Below are 20,323 nucleotides of genomic sequence, written 5' to 3' on the forward strand. Positions count from 1 at the left end.
TCTCTATTTATGAAATAAAATTAGAATGTAATAAATTATAGCTGTAGGAATACTAAACTTGACACCCTGTTGCATTGTGGCAGTAGAACACTCTAGAAGGAGTGTATCAACTAATTCATGGTCAGTTGCTGTTCTTATATAATAAAATTCAAACATATAATTTCCATGAACTGAATCTCATGTGTGTAAAATAGTGTGTTATATCCACTGATTAGAGTTATTTGGAGCAGATAGCAAAAAGGAAGCCTTCAATGCTTTTTCTCCTTTATTTTAGAGGATTAAAATAAATGAAATAGGGCTCAGTAAATAATTTTGATAAAAGTGTATTGCTTGGCTGGGAAAAAAAATGTCTGTGGTATGTTATATGTTAGTTTTGTTTTGGAAAGAAAGAGTACTATTAAAAATTACAGACATTTTCTGGAGAAGTTGCAAAATTGCATTTTCATGAACTTAAACATACAGCTATTTGTGCATGTATAAAATTATATAACTATCATATATATACACACATAAAATATGGAGAATTGCATTAGATAACATTCTTATTTCACTGTGACTAATTTCTGTTGTTAAACTCTCAATGCATTAGGTAAACTTAAATTCAAACAAGCAGTTACCTAAAATGGCAGGGATTGTATGTAGACAGGACTTTATTGTGCTGCTGTTTTGCCCTCAATCAAAAAAATCTAATATACTTTTCCATGATTATCTAATTAATAAGATTTCTTTCTAATTAGGTTGAAATTGTAACATTTCACGATTGTCCCCTTACTACACAAGACACTTCTTACAATACCTGTGATCTGGGGAATATGAAATATCTGTTCCTGAGGGAACTGTGGCAACCTTAGATTGTAAAACTGGAACATCTGATGGATTTCTGATAGAAATGCCAAATGCTACTTTAGAGAAGTGGATTTAAATCTAACATTAACCAGTCTGAACAGTATTTTATATCCTATCAAGTTAATAAAATGCAGAGATAAGACTATTTTTTTTCTTTTAAATTTAATTGTGAACCCAGTAGAATGGGTTGAAGCCAATGGACTTGGTCTTTGTATTTTTCTGAAGATCTTAAGTTCTGATAACTCATTTGTTTAAACTGAGACAGAAGTTGTTTATAGATTTGTTTTATTTTTACAAATTATGATGTCTGTTGCTTTTCCTTCAAACTTTCTTTCCAGTAAAAAAAAAAAAAGAAAAAAGAAAAAGAAACGCTGGAAAATGTGTCTTTTATTTCAACACAGTTCTGGCAGAACACCAAACTTTTCCTTACATCAGTTTTCCAGCTTTAAATGCATTAAAGCAATATGAGCTGTGCAGCCCACTGAGTGGAATTTAGTTGTATTGTTTATACTATTACAGATTGTTTCTGTATCTGGAGAAGAAGTATAGTGATACCAAGGCTTGTCTAGCCCAGACAGTTTTGTTACTTAAGGATAATTTTGCAAAGCCTCTATTCTTCTGTGTGGCATGAATGCAGCTGTGTTGGTTTCAAGGTGACAAAATAATCCAAGTTTTACATCAGGAGCCATTGTTCCTTTGTCAGTGTGAATTCTTACATCTCACTGAGATTGGTGTTTAATCCTGAGCATGCTCCTATTTTGGTGCAAGATTGAGGTAAAAAATAGTTATCGTGCACTGTCACGTAGACATATTCTTCAGAAATGGTAACCCAATTGACGATGATTTTGTGAATGTGTGTTAGGTACAGGATAATTTTGATAAAATATTGATAATGAACAATAGAGATTCTAACCGTAACCATCTCAGTTGCACTTGCTTGTGTAAACCAGAGTTCCACTGATGAACGAGTATTTGTCTTGAGATTGGTTTGATTTTCTTTTTTGTCCTGAAATAGAAAAGAAATATTGTACTACTTCACAAATATAGAAACGCATAAACAAAATATGGTTGTGCAGGATCAGACTGTGAAGCTAGTTTTTTGGGGGAGTGTGCGTGTGTCTATGTGTATGTAGCATTGCTGAGATGCCAACTCCTTACAGGAGCAAGGACTTCAATTTGGTCCATCTTGTTCTCTCAGGCCACGTGTTCCCTGATGCAGAAGGTCATTTAGTCAAATTGTGTGGAAGGATTTTTAAAGGGTCTGGTTATCTGTGTGACTACAGAAAAATTTATAGGCATGTGTGTTAAAATGGAAGTGATCCAATCCAATACTTCAGGGTATAAAATTGCAATGATTAGGGTTCTGGAAGGAATTTCTGCCATGCATGGTGTTACAGAGCTGACTCTGCCCTAAGTTACTGAAACTTTTTGGAGGCTCTGGGAATTTCCTGGTGGTACCAGGGTGATACTACTTCAAATAGCACCAAAAATGTGGAGAACTTTTAACTTTATAAATCTGCCTACCTGTGTTAGCTGCCATTTGTTGTAAATAGGCTCGACATAAGCTAGCACTACTGTCAGTGCTAGTTGGACCATAAATTGTATAGAAGTATTTTCGGATATAAATTATTCTATGATTACATGATTTTGAGGAGTTTTGTTAGTGTTCTTTTGCTAGGATACTGTATAATGGGGATATCAACATGAGGCCATGCAAAAGAAAAATTCCACATAATCCCATCACATCTAAAATGTGTTATTTTCTGTTTCTTTCTTTTCTGTCTTTGAAGTACATGATGATCATATTTCATACCTCATAAATTATTTTGCTGCATTGGTCATTCAACCAAACTTCCTATTGAGACAACTTTGGCTTTTAAAGTTCAGTTAAAATTTCATTGCTTATAAATGTTTATTATGTTTTCCTTATTGAACCTCTCATGCCCATAGAAAGCAAATCTTTTTATTTTTATTTTTTTTCCTTTTGGAAAAAAAAAAAACACTTTACAAGTTAAGCAAGAATTTTCTATGGAATGGTGAAATTGTCCTCCCTAGCCCGTCTTCAGAATTCCAGAGAGAGTGTCCTGTTACCATTTTCATATCTGGGACACTAAACTTGGTCAGACACCTATCATCCTGAGAGAGACCTTAAGTATGAAATAAAACTATCTTCAGAATGACTAAAAGGTATAGCCTGAACCAAGGAGCTCCATTTGTTTTTCTTTTACACTGTTTAAAAAAAAAAAAAAAAAGTCTGTTTCAAATCCTATTTGTCCCTTATCTCTGTTTGTTCAGTTGTTTTTAATATCACGTACTGAAAGAATTTCAATAGCTGTTTCACCATGAAGTCATTTGTTATCCTTCAGCAGGCCTTTGCCTGCTGAATTGTAAAGCAGCCTCGACTATTTGCATCCTCCAGATGGAGCAGCATATAAACACTCCCAGATATTTCTGGTAAGTATGAAAAAAATATCTTATTTGTCCTTTCTGTGAATAAATAAGAGAATGTCAAATTTTATAGACTAATAAATTTGTATGCCGGCACTGACATTGAATCTCTCATGGCCTGCAATGTCACAGACCCTGAGAAACACATTTTTTTTTTTTTATTTTCAAATGTATACTAAGTCAAATAGAAGCTCAATAAAAAGCCAGGGAATTTGATTGCATTGTTTATGTCTGCCCAGTAGTCTAATTCAGTTGCAATTTGCTATGAGGAAATACAATTTACATTTTTCTCAGGCTTATTGCATAAGCAATCACTCACATATACATGCATGAGTGTATGTGAAGGAGAACTCAAATAATGGGTTAAAATGTCATTTAATAATATATTCTAATGTTTGTTTTTTATAACAAACAAAAAACTTTTCTGTATTACAGTATGTTGTCCTAGCTACTGAAAAATAATTTGAATCTTATCATTATTAATATTTTTTATTCTTCTCATATTTACAATGTATCCTAAATCTTAATTGTTTTGTGATACAAATGTATATACCAAGTATCATCACATGCAGCAGTTCCAGGCATTACTGTAAGTCTACATTTTACATTCTGTTTCAGTTCCTAAAATTAATTGCAATGAGAATTTTAATTTATGTATTTCTAATTTTAAACAGAACACACAATAGAATAGCTTGTAATGCTCATGCTCATCTAAATAATGAAGTCTGACAGTATCCTCTGTGACAGAGTAATAGGCTTTTTGTATCTGCTAGTTTTCATAGTTTATTTTTCAGTTTCTTTCTAAATTAGATCCAGAGTTCTTGAAACAATAAAAATATACACAGGACATAAAAAACAATGAATGTAGAAAGTGTTAGGGATTGAATTTAATTCACTGTATTTACACATGATAAAATTCTCCTTGACTGAATGCCTACTGATTATTTTCTGAACTGTTTGATTTTTCAAAACAAAGTTATAATAAGTCATACGCAATATTTATCTTGCTTCATTAGTGCAGTTATACAGAAATTAGTGCAATTCACTTGAGTTTTCTAACACCAATCTAATTCCTTGAAAATTAACTTTACTTAGTAGGTTTTTGCCTAACTGAAGTGAAATGTTTAAAATCAATGTTTGAGTGTTTCTTGAAATAGTGCTTAGTAGCAACAGCTCATCAGAGGAGATGGAAGGGACACTGTTGTATCCTGCATTTTCTCTGTAATGGTTACTGGACAATTTTTTTCATTCAGGATATGCTGCTGCTGTATTTATGGAAAGAGTTGCAGAAGGTATGCAGTTTGGATGTAAACATACAAAAAAGGATTTTTTAATGCAATTCAGTTTTCTTGATAATGATCGTTGATTTTCAGTGATTTAAGTTTGTCCTTTGTATCTGTGTATTCATGTAAATAGAAAGGAAATAAGCTATATATTAAAAGGTCAGGCCTGAAATATTGCCTGTCTTAAAAGGTTTTCACGTGGAACAAAATGAAGTCCTACAAATGTTGCAAGCCTTTTTGCAGATAAAACCCGTTTACTTAAATAGTTTTTCCAAAGCAACAACTTCAGTATTTGTTTTATCGTCACTATAAGATAACATAATTATTGTTACTTTGATAACAACAAAACTATGACATAGAGCACAATATTGTCTGGCTTTTTTTTTTTTCTCCTCTGGTATTACCAGTTTTGTTTTTAAACACAACGTACTCTTGATAAACAGTTAAACAGTCAATTAATTACAAATGGTTCAAAAGAGGGAAGCTGTTGGAGAAAAAAAAAAAAGATTGAAATTTGGCATATTGTGCTGTATCAGGACTGTAGCTGAAAAAAAAATGGGGCATTTTGAGGATGAGGCTGGGAAGATGAAACGGATTCAATAGATTGCTTTCCAATGACACTGGGGTACCTTTGGGAGAATCTGATTTTAATGCCCAAAACAGTGTTATCTTTCATTTTGCAAAGTGGGCAGCAGGTATGGAAAGAACCCAGGACAGTACAGTTCTTGTGACAGTTACTCTGCTCATTATCACCCAGACTAGTCTCACAGTGGGATTCATCTCACCATCTTTGGTCATCTAGAATTTAGTCATCTAGTCTCAGCTGGTCATCTGGACTCTCTAAGGTCACGGACTCTATCTTTAGTGGAGAGAGACACTGTCAAGATTGTTGTAAGACAGTTGCAATGAATTGCTCTCTGGGGGTGCTTTTCTCTGTCTTCCTCCCTCTCTTTCTCTCTATTTGTAGACTGTAGAGTGAACTTAATTGACTAACTTGGACCAAATGCTTAGGATTCTCATGGATTTTACCCTAAACGTCTATTGGAAGCTGGTTGGCTGGGTGCCCTTGGTGAGGGTAAATTGTCATTTGGGCGTGCCTGTCAATTAAGTTGAAAGGGATTGCAGGCAGCTAACTTATTAGGGATAAAACAAGAGTTTCTAAAAAAAATGAATATTACATAAGACACACAACTCTTGACTGAGTACATTTACCTACACGTTCAATTTTTTTAATGGAGTCAGAACTGAACAAAGTGTTGTGTTTGCTAAATCCAAGAAATATCTTCAGGACTTCTCACCAGAATGAAAACATTTATTTTTCCAGTGTTCTTTTTGCTGATTTTGAAGTACATTTGATTAACTTCAGTACTTTCACTGAAGCTTCATTTTTCTTTCTCTTCTCAACATGCAAGTTTTCTTTTTCCAGGTCATATGTAGTCATTGTTTAATACATATGGGTCTAAGCAAAATGAATAAGACTGGTGAAGTTTGTCACAATGAGCCATTTAAAAACTGTCAAACTATGCTACATACTTGTCATAGTTTTCCTGAGTTCTATATCAGGACTAGGAAATCTTCAAAGATTTAAAAATGGGCAATATGTACTAATTTTGAGATACAGAAAAACTTGACATAAAGGACTACTACTTTTCTGGGTGATTGGTATCCCCAAAGGAAATGGAAGGTTGGACTAACTGAGGATCATGCAGACCTGCATAGTGAGCTGATGCACTGAAAACTGTATGGTGATTTCATGCATGTCTGGAAGCAGTTGTAATTATCCATGTCATCAACACACGTGTTTATTTAAATGAGGGTGGTGTGAACCACAATTAAAAGTATATTTTGAAAGTAGGACAGAGGGCTGCTTTTATTGAGATCTTAGTAAAACTTCCCCTGACTTCAGTAAGATCAGGAATAGTTGCATTCACATTAAATACGTGAGATAGCAATTATCATATTTTTTGCATTATGTATTTGAACACATAACTGACTTGCATGTCTTTCTTAGCATCAATGAGCTAGACTCACATCACAGTGCTAGCTGTACTTAAAGATCTTAGTTTTATGTTTCTGAAAATGTCATCTATTCCTTCAATCACATGTAAACCCCCTGTAATCTCTTTTTAATGTAAGCGCGCTGGAGTTTTCCCTTTTGTTTGCTGCCCTTGCATTATTTACTTTGATCCGCTGTGAGAAAATCTGAAAGTGTGTTGTCCTAAACGCTAGCATCTCACCAACAAGATTTGAGGCCTTGTACTTCACATTGAAGAAAAAGGCTCTTGTGTGAAGACGCAGGTTTTGTTTAGTTCTCTGTCCCTGGTGGGAGCCTTAATTGCATTTTCTCTCTCACACAGTGGCTGGCTAAGGAGTGCCTGCCTTCCCTGCTGATGCTGGAGTTTTCAAGCTCTATTACTCTGTGACAGAGAAAATTCCTTGGTCCAAGAAGAAAAGGCTCAGATTAAAAATAAAAAATAAAAAATAAATAAATAAAAAAAAGTGTTTAAGTATTGTCAGTTTACCATGTGTGGTAAACAGGACAAACAATAGACTTGCTTAATCTTCTTCCCCACTCTCTGAGACTCCTATACAAGTTTTGTATGACCTACTTTATAGAAATCACATCATATTGAGAATGTTAAATATTATGGAAAGTATACTTCCCTAGGGCAAATAAATTAGACTTCTTGCGAAAAGTGGTAAACAGAAATTTTTAAATGCCTTGTGTTCTCTTAATCTGTGCCAGCCCATTCTAATGCATATTTTATAACCTTTAACTGGAGTTAAAACAAAGTAGAAGTCCCCAATTCATATTTTTAAATTCTATTTCATTTACACTCGGAAAATCTTTGAGATTTTAGATGTTACAAATAAATATTTAATATCCAAGCACAGCTGTGACAGATTTTTTGATAAAGTAGATTTTCTGATCTTAGCAACAGATTCTAAGTCACAGTTAAGGGCTTATTTCCACTGAAAGTTGCAGTGCACGGGACAGGCATATCTAGAACAGCTTGAAATTGTGTGGAGAATTGAGGACTATGTCATTTTAACTTGTGTGAACGTGCTGCTGGATAGAAGCATGCTAATAGTCAAGGAAGCTTGTATATTTTTAGTAGTCTTATGCATGCATGTGTATATGACAGCTTGGTGATTTTTGCACTTTGATCTGTGAATTCATGTCCCACTTAAAAATTCTGTATTTTGGAAGGAAAAAAAAAGAAAAAAAATGAATGCCTTCTTATGCTAGAGGGAAAAAAAAACTTTTTTTTTTTTTAATCTGATATTTTGGCATGTTCTTCATTCATCTCTTGTTGCCAATGGTGAAACAAGGATGTCACAGGTAGGATGTTTTTTTTTTGTCCTATTACTGTTCAAATGTAAAAACTTTTTATGTGGAAGAAGCTTTTGCCTCACATGCCATGTTCTCCTCACCTAAGGATTTGAGTCTACCAAACTCATGTTCTGGAATGACTAAAATAAGTACTTATATTTATAATCTCTGATATTATAAACTTGACAACAAACCATCAGATACTTTGAGCAAAATCTTATTCAAATTTTGGATAGCAAATTTTGACTTTGGATAGCCCAAAATATCACTGCCTGCTAATGATGTTTCTGGTGTTGCCCAGATGATATACTTACTTTGTACTTTTCACTGATGGGCTTTTGTTTCTCTGTTTGTTTTTCTAAGATGTTTATTTTAATTCCTCAACATGATTTATCTTAAATAATTATCTCACTCCTTACTGTACATCTTCACAGTAGAGATCACCCAGGGTGTTTTTGATAAATAGCTCTCGGGTGTGAGCCTGAGACTGATGAAAGAATTCTGAGCTGGGGAGTGGGAAGAAGGGCCAAGCTCTGGAATTCACTTATGTGATTAGTCTCACAGAACTTGAATTTGTTTGGTATGTTACAAGATTTATTTACTTGAGGTTTTATGGGAGAAAGTAAATATCTCCTGTGATTTGTCGTGAATCTGTTTTGGCAAAGAGGGGTGTTTTAAAGTCCTCTATCTAAAGAGATGCCTAGAAAAATAGTAGAAGAATCCAGTTTCAGAAGTTGTTCTGGAAGGGGCAGACTAATTGCACTTTTCTTCATTTGCAAACCTACTCAGATGATGGGTAAATAGGTTTTTCTGCACATAGGTATCTGTTGTCATAGTGGTCTCAGGGCAGATGTTAATAACACTTGATAAAAATGCCTAAAACATCTTGATGACTTACACTTCTTCAGATAGTATTCAGAAGATGTGTAAGACAGTTGTCTGCTTTGTTTACTGAAAATACATTGTAATAGGTCTGAAATAGTGTATTATTCATATATGGTTTTCAGAATGTACAAAAAGACCAATTGAATAATGTTCCATTGCATGAGGGGAAAAATGGTATTCTTTTTTAGTAATTCCAGTCATTGCGAAATATACACATTGTAGAAGAATATACTTAGGTCTTTCTCCTCTCAATTTTCTGGTTTCAAACACAATGTGGTTCACTTAGTCCTTCAGCCTTCCTCTGCCTCCATCATGTCATGCTTGTGTCCCCTCTCAAGACATAAGGCATTTATCCCTTACTTCAGTGAATATGTAAAACTGTGTTACATTTTGAAGGTTTGAACAATCATTTTCACTGAGGCTTTAAATCAGTCCTAAAATACTCACAAAAATAGCTTATTATGTAGATCATTTTGTCTTCCAAAAGTGTTTTTAACAGTCTTAAGTTCAATCTGACTGAAGGAAGATTACTTAGTCTTGTATGAAGTATTTCTCAATGATGTTTAAAAAAAACAAAACAAAAAAACAACCACAAAACCCTATTCCTTTGCATCTATGCTTTTCGAAAACAAAAAATAGCTTGATGTACTTGCTCTCACAGTTAACTCATTTTAAATAGAATTTTTTTTTTTTTCAGTATCAATGTCATTTGCATTGCTAAGGCTTATAAGGCCCCAGAAATTTGCCTGGAGTAGGTATGAAGAAGAGTATTAAAAGGAATTCTGTTTCTCAGGTGGATCACATGCATTTGCATTTTTAATAAATATTTTAGTTTTATTGTATTTTTTTATTTTGAGAAATTTAATCTGAACAATAGATTCTTAATTTTCTGTTATATTAGCAAACACTGTAGCCTAGATGCTTGTTTATTCATCAGATGGAAATTATACTGGATCAGAGTTTAGAATTTTATTCCACTTCTGCTATGTAGGTGAATTCCATCTTTTTCCTTGTTGAGAGCCCACGTCCTGAACATCAAATGCAGTTGCAAAAATCAGAATCAAAAAGATGGTCAAACACAGTTTTGCAGTGTTGGAATGGAAAATGTTGCATGGGAAACTGGCTGTATACCAATAAGAAGCATTCTCGTAAAGTGTTGAGACATTCTGCAGCTTCATTGTTTCTTTGCTCTTTATTTAAAGGTAGATGAGTCTTCACATTCCTTGTTGTGAGCAAAAGCAAGTATGTTTGAGATTAACTGAAGCATTCAGGTAAACAGAGATAATATTTTTAGGAAGCACCTAAAAGTGAAGGTGAGGTAACATTCATGAGCAGCTCAGCACTTAAATAGTGGAATGGTGACCATATATTTTGAACAATATAGATCTGGAAACCTTTCTAGTAAGGTGGATTTATAAGTCACATGACAGTAAGGGAATCAGGTTGAATCTTTTCCACCCCATTTTTACAAAAAATCCAAGAATATTTGGGTGAATATGGATATGTGATGAGTGTGCTTATAATAATAATTAAAATAATAGTAAAAATGTAAATAGTAAAATAGTAAATAGTAAAAAATGTCTTAAGTCAGTACCTATTGCCTGTTTACTTGTAAGCAAGTGACTAACCCAATCTCAGTTTCGCTCTCCGTTCACCTAATTACTTGTTGGAAAGGCTATAATTTAGTAAGAAGAGAAAAAAGACGTGGCTTGACACCTCTCCTCTTAAATGTGGGTGGAACTCAGACTGAGGGTAAATGTCTGTTGCTCTTTTTCCTTGTACTACCTTATTTTGATTCTAGTTTTAAGTGTTAACCTTTGAAGACTACCTTTGCTGATATCATCTCTTTGTTTCTGCTGAGTCAGTCTACCAGCTTATAAAATTTATGTATACAGAAACTCATGTAACCAAAGGCAGTGTTCTGTTCTAATTGAATTCAGTGGCAGATCTCTCAATGATTTGATTAGTTCATTGAAGATCTTGTTGTATAAAGCAGCATCTTTCACTTTTTGTAAAAGAAATTCTTGCAAACCTTTTATTTTTCTGCTTGGTTTGGCAGCTTGCATCTATGTAAGGAAATATGGCACATTCATGTAGCAATATGCAATAGGAGTTGATTGTCTATGTCCAGCAGGGTATTTTTTTCCTAAGGAGTATAAGTAGATATAACATCTAGTCATTTTTTGCATAGGTAGATTACAAGTCTTTAAGGGGAGAATGTTTTTAATACATATGTGAAAGGCCTTTCAAGCCCAGAGAAACTGTAGATGCTCCATCCTTGGAAGTGTTCAAGGCCAGGCTAGATGAGGCTTTGAGCAACCTGGTCTAGTGGGAGGTGTACCTGCCTATGACGGGGGGTTGAAACTAGATGATCTTTAAAGTTCCTTCCAACCCAAACCATCCTATGATTCTAGCTGAGTTATGTTATCATATTTTTAATAGTGAATGAAAAAATCCATGGCTAAAAGGACACAAAGTTTAGTTCTTCCTAGGCCATTCATGAAATGTTTGTGTGACTTGTTTAATGTAAATTGAGGCAAACAAACTATTTTTAAATGTGTTTGGTTCCTCAAAGTTTACAGTTGGTCTCCAGAAAAAAAGACCCAAACATATATAAATACATAAAAGAAAAATGCATCATTTGATTAAAAGTTTAGATTTTAGGAACAAGAAAGATATTTTCTCCTTCTGTTTTTCTGACTTGTAAGATCCATTATAAAAATACTACAGAATGAACTTCTACTACCTATAAATGCAGAGGCCTGCACTAAGTGAAATTCTCATTCTGTAGCTGATATGTAGGGAACAAGAAAAAATGATGGGATGAGATGTGCTTTGTGGACTTAGAGATCATTGTTGCAAAAGAGATACTTGTTTTTGGTAATTTTTTGACCCTAGGTTGACAGAAACTCCTTGGATAACCATATGTTTATATCCTGCATCCATAATAATCCTTATGATAATATAATCTTACAGTTTCTTGTTTAATCTATCATGCAGTGAGAAATTTGGAGATTGTTAAATTCCTTTTTTCAATTCACCTCAGTAGTTAATTCTAGAGTGGGCTGTCAGATAACCTTAAAAAGCTAAAGAAAAATCACTACAACAACTGTTAATTTATTGTAGACACATCACATTATGTGACTGAGAGGATATTAACTGTAACTAGTGAAAGATATATTTTGTACGATAACATTGCTTTAGACTCATAGGTAACTCTGATTGTATTGGCTTTAACATGAAAGGAAGTTAAGAATGTATCCTGTGAGATACTCAGATCATAATACAGTTGTCTCAGCAGCTCAGACCATAACTTTGTTTCTCTTTTAAAGTCTTGGATGTTGAACATACATTTCAGGAAGGTATTTTCAAAACTGTTTCATACTGTGTTGATTTTTCAAGCTTAGCAGCATTTGACAAATTCTCAGCAACATAACTAACGTCTTTTCAGAGAGATCAGTGATGTTTACTGTGCTGATCCAAAACATAAACTGGTTTGAAAACAATGTAGTTTAGTTTGCAGTGAGATCGTGATCGCTATCACTAGATATATTACAGACTGCTTAATTGTCTCTTCTTAAGAAAATACTGTGTGAAATTGTTAAGAACCTTCTGCATTTTCAGTTTTATGTCAGGAACCGAAAATTTTGTGAGAAGAAAGATAGGAAATCAGATAAATGCTTTTTCTCTGTGGGTCAGTTTTTCAAACTGACCTCCAGTTTGGGATAGCTAAGATAAATGCTTTTGAAACATTGTCTTTCTCCATCTCACTTCTTCCACAGTAAAACTTTGACAGCCATGCAAAATAATTTATTTTGACCATCCTATTGTAGGACTGGTGTATGGTCAGGAAAATGAAGAAAACTAAAAAAAAATGATACTCATAGTGAATCAAATTCAGTATATAGACTTGCGGTCCAATTCTGCCAACCTTGAGGGGAATCTCCAGAGGAAGGAAATGAAGAAAAGGACAGGATGAAGAGGACTGTTCAAAGCCCTAGAACTGCTAGACCTAGTCTTTTGGCTGCAATAACTCACTTCCGCTCCTACAGCTCCTTCAACCTTCTGTTGTTTGTCAGAAGAAGTTGGTCAGCAGCTTAGTATTTTATTTAGTACTGAAAGCTAAATAATCAATTAACTCTGATGTACCGAGGGGCAAGATTGGAGTATATTTGTATATGATTTAGATTATAAAGCCAAGTCCTGAATAGCCCTGAGTGCCCAAATTTGATTGCCTATGGAGCATTTGTATGGGCTATTTCCTAAGTTGTTATTAGGGTACAGTTTTTAATTTATCTATCATATGCTATTATTAAATTTAGAATCCCTATCTAATTCGGGATGGTTGTTTATAGGAACTTTGTCTTATTTTCTATAGGAACTGGAACAAATTGAGGACTGCAAAAAGAGAGAGAATGCTTTTGTGATTGAGTCAAGAGAGAGACACTCTGGCAAAGCCAGTTTTATCCCTGTTTCTGTCACAGGCTTTCTGTGTGATGCTGAGCAACTCAATTAAAACATTTGGCAGATGGCCACTAACTGCATATAATTCATTTTCAGGGTGCTCAGCTTGAGATATGTGGGCTCTTACTCGCAGCAGTTGTTATTCTCCTTACAGCCACTGAAATCAATGGAAGTAGTGGCTGCTCAGCATATTTGTTAGATAGCACAGGAATGTGCATGTGGGGAAAGGGAAAGTTCCTCAGTCCTAGTGCCATCTTTGTCTCTGATATTCTCTGTCAACATAAGAAAGCTTCCTCTGTATTGGATTGCTGGTGTTTATTTTATACTATATGTGAAATACTAAGTGTAAGTATATTCTAGGAAAAGAATGTTCTTGTTTCGTTTGGAATCTGTGAGGTTTATAATGAACATCTTACAAAAGAGCACCAGAAGCCAATTATTCTGTATTTTTTGTCTGATAAACTGTGAACAAGACATAGACTACTAGCTGAATCATGCAAACAAAATTACTGAATAACTGCCCCATTTCCCTGTACAGCCTACCCAGGTCATTGGTTAAAATACCTAAACTAGAAAAAATACCGTATGATCACGTAAGGAAAAAAAAAATCAAATAATGTAACATGTACCAGGAGGCAGAATTCAGATTACATCAGAAGCCATCTTCTGATATTTTTCAGTTTCAAAATGCTTGATTTGACAACCTAAATATTGTTTTGAGTAATGTAGTATGTGGTATGGCAAATTAAAGTATGGCTGCACAGCTAAAAATACAATGCACAGGCTAAAAGCCACTCCTATTAACATTGCAACTGAAAGATATAAATCAGTTCATAAATATGAAATTACTTGCATGCTTAAGTTTTTGCAGAATCAAGGCCTAATTAGTGAAAGGCATGATCTTGTGAAATACAGGGGTAGGAGTTGTAGTTGAACCTTCTAGGATTGGGCCCTACCTTGAAATGGTTATAGCTATATGTCTATTTATAGCTAAGCAGAAATTTAAAAGAAATATTTGTTTTATTTGTATAGGATTTTCATTGGTTTACCCTAAAGATATATGCTAGATGATAATAAAGTAATAAAAGATTGTTTTCACAGCTGTTTGTCTTTGATTACATATTTCTTTGAAGTATTGCAATAAGACAGACTTTGAACCTGGAAAGAGATCAAATAATGAATTGTTCTGCTTTGTGAAGCTTAAGAAGGGGTTTTATTGTTGAAACATATAGTGCAACATAGTTTGTTTTTTTTTTTTTCTTATAACGGTTAAATAATGGTTGAAAGTACTATGAGATCATTACAGATGGACTAGATTAAAGAGCTTGGGGCCAAACATTAGGAACTGTATTGCTACTAACTAAAATAATTTCTTACTTTCTGTCATTACCAAAATATTTTTGTTAGTTTTCTTTTTGAATCAAAATATAATTTTAAATAAAATATATATATATTTTTAATTATCTTTTCACTTAAAGCTAAGGATGGAAACTTAATAAATGTATGAATCCTGTGGGATTTTGTTTATAATATGTATCAGTTGACCGCAGCTTGTATCCTGGATAATGTAGTGTTAAATTGGAATAAAAGCTGTTCAGCTGTGAATGAAGTTTGTAGGGTTTTCTAAAACTGAAATGATTATACAATTTAAAATATGTGAAGTTCATTTAAAATATTCAGCACAATTTGAAAGCTTTTTTTATAGTTTTAGCAAAAATGATATATGACATTAACTTTACCCTCAAAATTAATCCTGAAAGGAAGTACACAAATGCACAAATGACAGAGAAATATATATATATATATTATTTTTTTCCCCAAGGCTGGTGAACAATAAAACATCAAATAATGCAGGTCAGCATTTCTGACAATATACTTGAGTTCTGGCTGGTTATGTTGGAAGAATATTTCTCCCTACATGAAATACCTGCAAGTTTATGATCATATCTCTAAGATACATAAAAATGTTAAGGTGTATATTTTTAAAATCACTTAAATGTTTGTACTCTCCATATCAGTCGACTGAAATTAGTTGTTGTGTTATTTAGAACAAACTTTTGCCTTTGTGGAAGAGAGAAACCTTTCAAATGATAATTTCAGTAGAAACATTAGACAAAGGAATATTGTAACTTTAGAGATTTTTATGATGAAGGTGTGTTTAAGAGATGTCACTTTGATATTTTTACATTATGTCCTACATTTGTCAGCTAAAACCAGGATATTGCCTCAATGAGAAAAAGCATGTTCTGCACTTGTCAAAAGGCAGTAAGTAATGATTAAAATAGCAGTGTGAAACGCTGGGAGATTAAAGTGATGCTAATGATAAGTGAGAGAAGAAAAGGGCAAGCTATATTTTAATCCCTGAGAGAATGGTTAATGACTTCTATTGCCTGAGATTAAACTAAACCTGTCTCATCAGCTTTTTCTGCCTGGTGAAAAAAAGCTCTCTGCACTTTAATTTATTAAAGTCTTTTAAGGAAGCACATTGATCCACAGAGGTTAAACTTTAAAAAATTGTGCAAAATACACACCAAAAATGCTTTAACAAAAGTGTGACTTTGTTGCTTTAGGCAAGCTCACAGTTTTATAAAGAATTCATTGTCTGCAGCTTGGTGAATTTAATTAAGGAATATTAATTACTAAAACTGGGAGGTTTGTTCCTTTTTAAACCAGAACATTTTTGTAATACTGGTGCAGGAAAGGTAGCTAATACATTTTAGAAGATAGCAGCAGAACTAAGTTACGGTTGAAAGTATGGTATGATCTGTTATGTTATTGATATTGAAAAGCCAATTTAAAAATGCTTTTCAAAATATATGTACTACTTGGTATAGTGTAATGAGTACATTTGTTTACACTGAATTACTGTTAATCTATTTCTTTTAATAATTCTTATGACCATAAGACAGTGTTACAAAATGGTCTTTACATTGAGAAGCTGCCCAGCTCAGAATTGCATTTTCAAAAAACATGTGAAGTCCTTCTCTACATTAGAGAGGGATGGCAGCAGAGCTGGACTATTTCTTTAATACATATGATAAAATCGTGAAGCCTGAATTCTTAGAACAAACTGCAGCATTGGATCATGTTTGGTAAAACAAGATTTTCTTCTCAGGCAGCTTTGCAGGCTTTTCTCACTTTTAATTTTGGACCTTTTATTATACTTATTTCACATACGATGTTTATTCTTAGCCTAGAGGACAGACAATAGGTTTAGTAACATAAACCAGAAACTATTCAAGCAAATGTAGATGGTTTGCATAAACTTTGTTCAAGTTCAGACTCCACTTTTTTGATTTTTTTTCCCCTGTATGTAAGCACACTGCAAGTAAACAGTGTGCTTTTGTCCTCTTTTGCAAGCCCAATACCCACAGTGCCTTTCCGACTCGGTACCATCAAACTGCAAAGTGGATCTGAGATGAGGGAATAAATTTCATGCTGGTGGGCACCAACAGTTCTGTTCTATATCCTTTCCCTCCTGCCTCATGGAAAGTGTTTCCCCTTTTGAAATCTCTGAACCTCTGTAAATAAGGAGCCCGTTTAGTTACTATCTTATGTGATGGTTATAATCCAGGTTATTTTTTAAAGCTGTTTTTTAAGTATAACTTGTTTGGTAAGTGAGTTTAAACTTGATTCATGCTTTGATGTTAATGAAACACCAATTTATCGGAAGGCCCTGCAGCCCTAATGAGCAGTTTCTTTAAAAAGAACATTTAATCAAGGTTTATTTTTAACTTGTTTAAACAGATCTAATAGTTTGTGCTGATTTCATTTCAGTATAATAATTGCTAGCAATCCTATTAGTAAGTCGTGGTACATGGAAGTTAACACAAATTCCATTCTAATGAGTGTAGTAGTATAACAGCAAAATCCTTGTAGTCAAAGAAAGGTTCACGTTAGAGAGGAATGACAGGCACTCAGATGTTTTGCTGACAGTAGATTATTTTTGTTTTTATACAAAAGTCAGGCATGACTTGTTACTATTTAAGTGTTTTGTTTGTTTGTTTGTTTTTTTAAAGGTGAAGCGTTTTCACATTAACTTTTTAAGGAGAAAGGAAACAGTTATGTCCTAACGTTAGGAAAATAGTTGATCTGCTAATATAACTCGTATTTGTCTTTATACTTTACCTGTATATGAGGATTTAGCTGTAATATGCTATTTTATGAAGATAAAGTTCCACAATCTACAAATGCAACTCGTGGCATTTATTTTAATGAATATAAAATCTTGGAAGCAATTTAGTGTGAAAAGCAAATGAAGTTTCAGTGCTCAATTTGTAGTTAAGAAAAATATCTAAAAGAGTGGATGAAGCTGAAAAACGTGTGATGATCTGAAATACTATTTTTTATGGTTAACTTACAGCTTCATATACTTGTCTGGAGATTACATACTGGCAATTTTCATTGTGACTGAAGTCTTAAGTCTAAACTTTGGTATATTGGCAAAAATAAAGAAGAAAAATAACTATTCCTTCATTTGAAAATAGAACTATCACATCAGTATTTTCAGTCTTAAGTACAGTGTTCAGGTGTTATCAGTCAAGTTACGTTATTAGCATTTAAACTTTTTATTACTTACCCTGACACCATGACATTTAAAATATGAGAAAATTTGGAGATAAATAATATGGAGTGATTTAGAATTTTAGAGCTGTACTAAAAAGTGATCCGATGCACTGAAGGGCATCTGTAAGTTACACATTGTTTATAGGTTCCTTGGTTTCTGATTAGAATCCAGGAGCCCAATGTTTTACAAGCGTTAGAGCTGGAGTGGGAGAAAATAGCTTCAGAGAATATTGGTAATTAGATTTCAGTTGTGCAAGGAGGAGTTTTCAAAGCCTTTAGAAATTCAGGGGTCCACCCAAACAGGCAGCTTGCAGGATCAGTACTTTAGCCATTTGGTGGAATAACTCCATGTTGTTTGTATCTGCATTTTTGACTTCATTCAGTGGGATTCTTCTGCCTCTGAGGGCAGAGAAATAGGACTATCTAACATTCATATCTCAGCTCTAGCTCACTTGTGACATTTGTTTCCTCATTTTGAAAGAAGTCAGAGAACAATAATGAAGATCTACTTTTTATATACTTCCTCCTTTTTCTTCCTTTGCTTTTCTGGTTATAGAATAAACAACCTGATTGAGTCTTGGTGCTTATGTGTGACTGTCCATATAATTTAGAAAATGTTTGTAATGACTGCAACAAAAATTAACACAACTGCTTTGTGCTGATAGTGGCAATAGAGGGTAGATCATCTGACACTGATCTGTTAAGACTTCTACATTTAGTTCTTTCCTCTCGTCTGGGATACCCCCCAGACACAATTGTCCTCAGTCCAGCAGAATCCATGTATGTGATGCATATTTGCATTGGGGGGAAGGATATGGTCTCAGTTTTCTGAGGGGCAGAATAGGTGCAAAATTTACAAATCTTGCCAATATTATCTCCTTCTTAGAAGAAAACCTGTGAATATACAATTTATTCCAAGATTTAGCATAACTGGCATATCCATGCAGTTTACTGGGAGTGGAATTTTATGGAAATCATCCACTTAGATTCTCTTCATGGACTCTTCCTGATCCAGCTCTTTGTCTGGTTCCCCTAGGAACCCTGTTGCACCCAGAGAAAAGATAGGATGGACTGTCTTCGTGAAATGTTTCAGGGCAACATTAATGTGAGAAGCACTGTGAAGGTGTCCTCCCACAGCTGTTCCCCAGGAGCAGGGGGCCTGGCTAGAATTATGGGGAGGATCTGTCACTTAAGTGTCTTGGGTGTTCAGTATGATAAGAAATGATTTTCTGTTGCTTTTCACATGTGAGTAAAAGCAGTACACTTTCACAGTTAATTTTTATGGCGATATTCAATAAGGAATATTTTCTTATTGGAATACCTATTCTTTTGGGATTTTATTTTGGGGACCTATTATGGAAGAAAACTAGTGTAACTGATTCAAAGAATCAAAGCAAAGCATTAGTTCAAAGACTGCTGCGCAAAGCTTATTATTTGCATTGATTTTTGAGTATGAATAATATTGCATATCTTGAAACCCTTTTAGAAGTATATATTTTATGGAAATAAAAATGCTTAATGCTGTGATATAAAACAAAGGTGAAAAAAACATCTCTGTTTTGTTCTGGAGTTTCTGACAAACCTTTTAAGGGGATGTCAGTTCACAGCTAAATACTCTTTTCTAATGCAACTTTGGAGACTTCTTTAAATACAGGGAAAATAAACTTGAACTCATCTTTCATTGACAAATGTAGGCTCTGATGAATCACATCATCTAACTTAAGTTCTTTTTCCTGCCTTACTAAAAACAAACTCATACTATTTGTACTTAATACTGATACACACTGCACTCTGAATACTAAGTTGGATTGTATTTACAAATGTGAAAGAACCTGTGGTCCTTTCATGCATCAGGTTGTCATAGAAACTAATTAACTTTCATTTCTGTGTCAGGGCAAAGTAGTGTAATGCAGATGTAAATTGTGGTTCAGAAATTACAGTGATGAAACTGTAGAGAAAAAGAAAACATCAGAATCTTCAGAATTCCAACAGAACATGGGGAATGCAAAATATGTGATAGGAAGTTACAGTGTTAAATGCCTCATTTCACCAAGTCTTTTTGCATAATCTACTGCTTCAAAAGTGCTTAGAATGTTACTAAACTGACAAAACAGTATGTTTTATGTATATTACATTTGTGTATGTATGTGAAAATGTACGTGTCTAGGGAGTTAGTATATATGCATATGTAGCAGTAAAATTCTGATAAGAAATGGTGTATAAAATATAAAATGGCAATTACAGACTACTTACTGCTAGAAAAACTTTAAAAACTTGTAGTATAACCTTTGCTTTCTGAAATGAATTGATTTCTTTCCTGTTAGTTTCTCTCTCTATGAGTTATAATTTTATGTGAAACGTGAATACATTAATATTTTAACTATGAGAGGTATACTTTGACTGGCTTAAGTAGTAAAGGAATGTGATTACAAGATGATTTATTGGAAGTCATTAAAAATGATTTATTAAGAGAAAAATGTTGTGTTACTAAAGCTTC

General features: G+C 33.8%; 1 protein-coding gene across 12 annotated transcripts in view; it reads left to right on the forward strand.

Moving 5' to 3' along the window:
• The window catches only part of DACH1 (dachshund family transcription factor 1), a 384,976-nt gene that overhangs the window by 72,232 nt on the left and 292,421 nt on the right, over positions 1 to 20,323 (forward strand). The gene's annotated exons all lie outside the window — the stretch shown is intronic.

The sequence above is a fragment of the Anser anser genome, assembly GCF_964211835.1.
Source record: "Anser anser genome assembly, chromosome: 1".
Classification (NCBI taxonomy): domain Eukaryota; kingdom Metazoa; phylum Chordata; class Aves; order Anseriformes; family Anatidae; genus Anser; species Anser anser.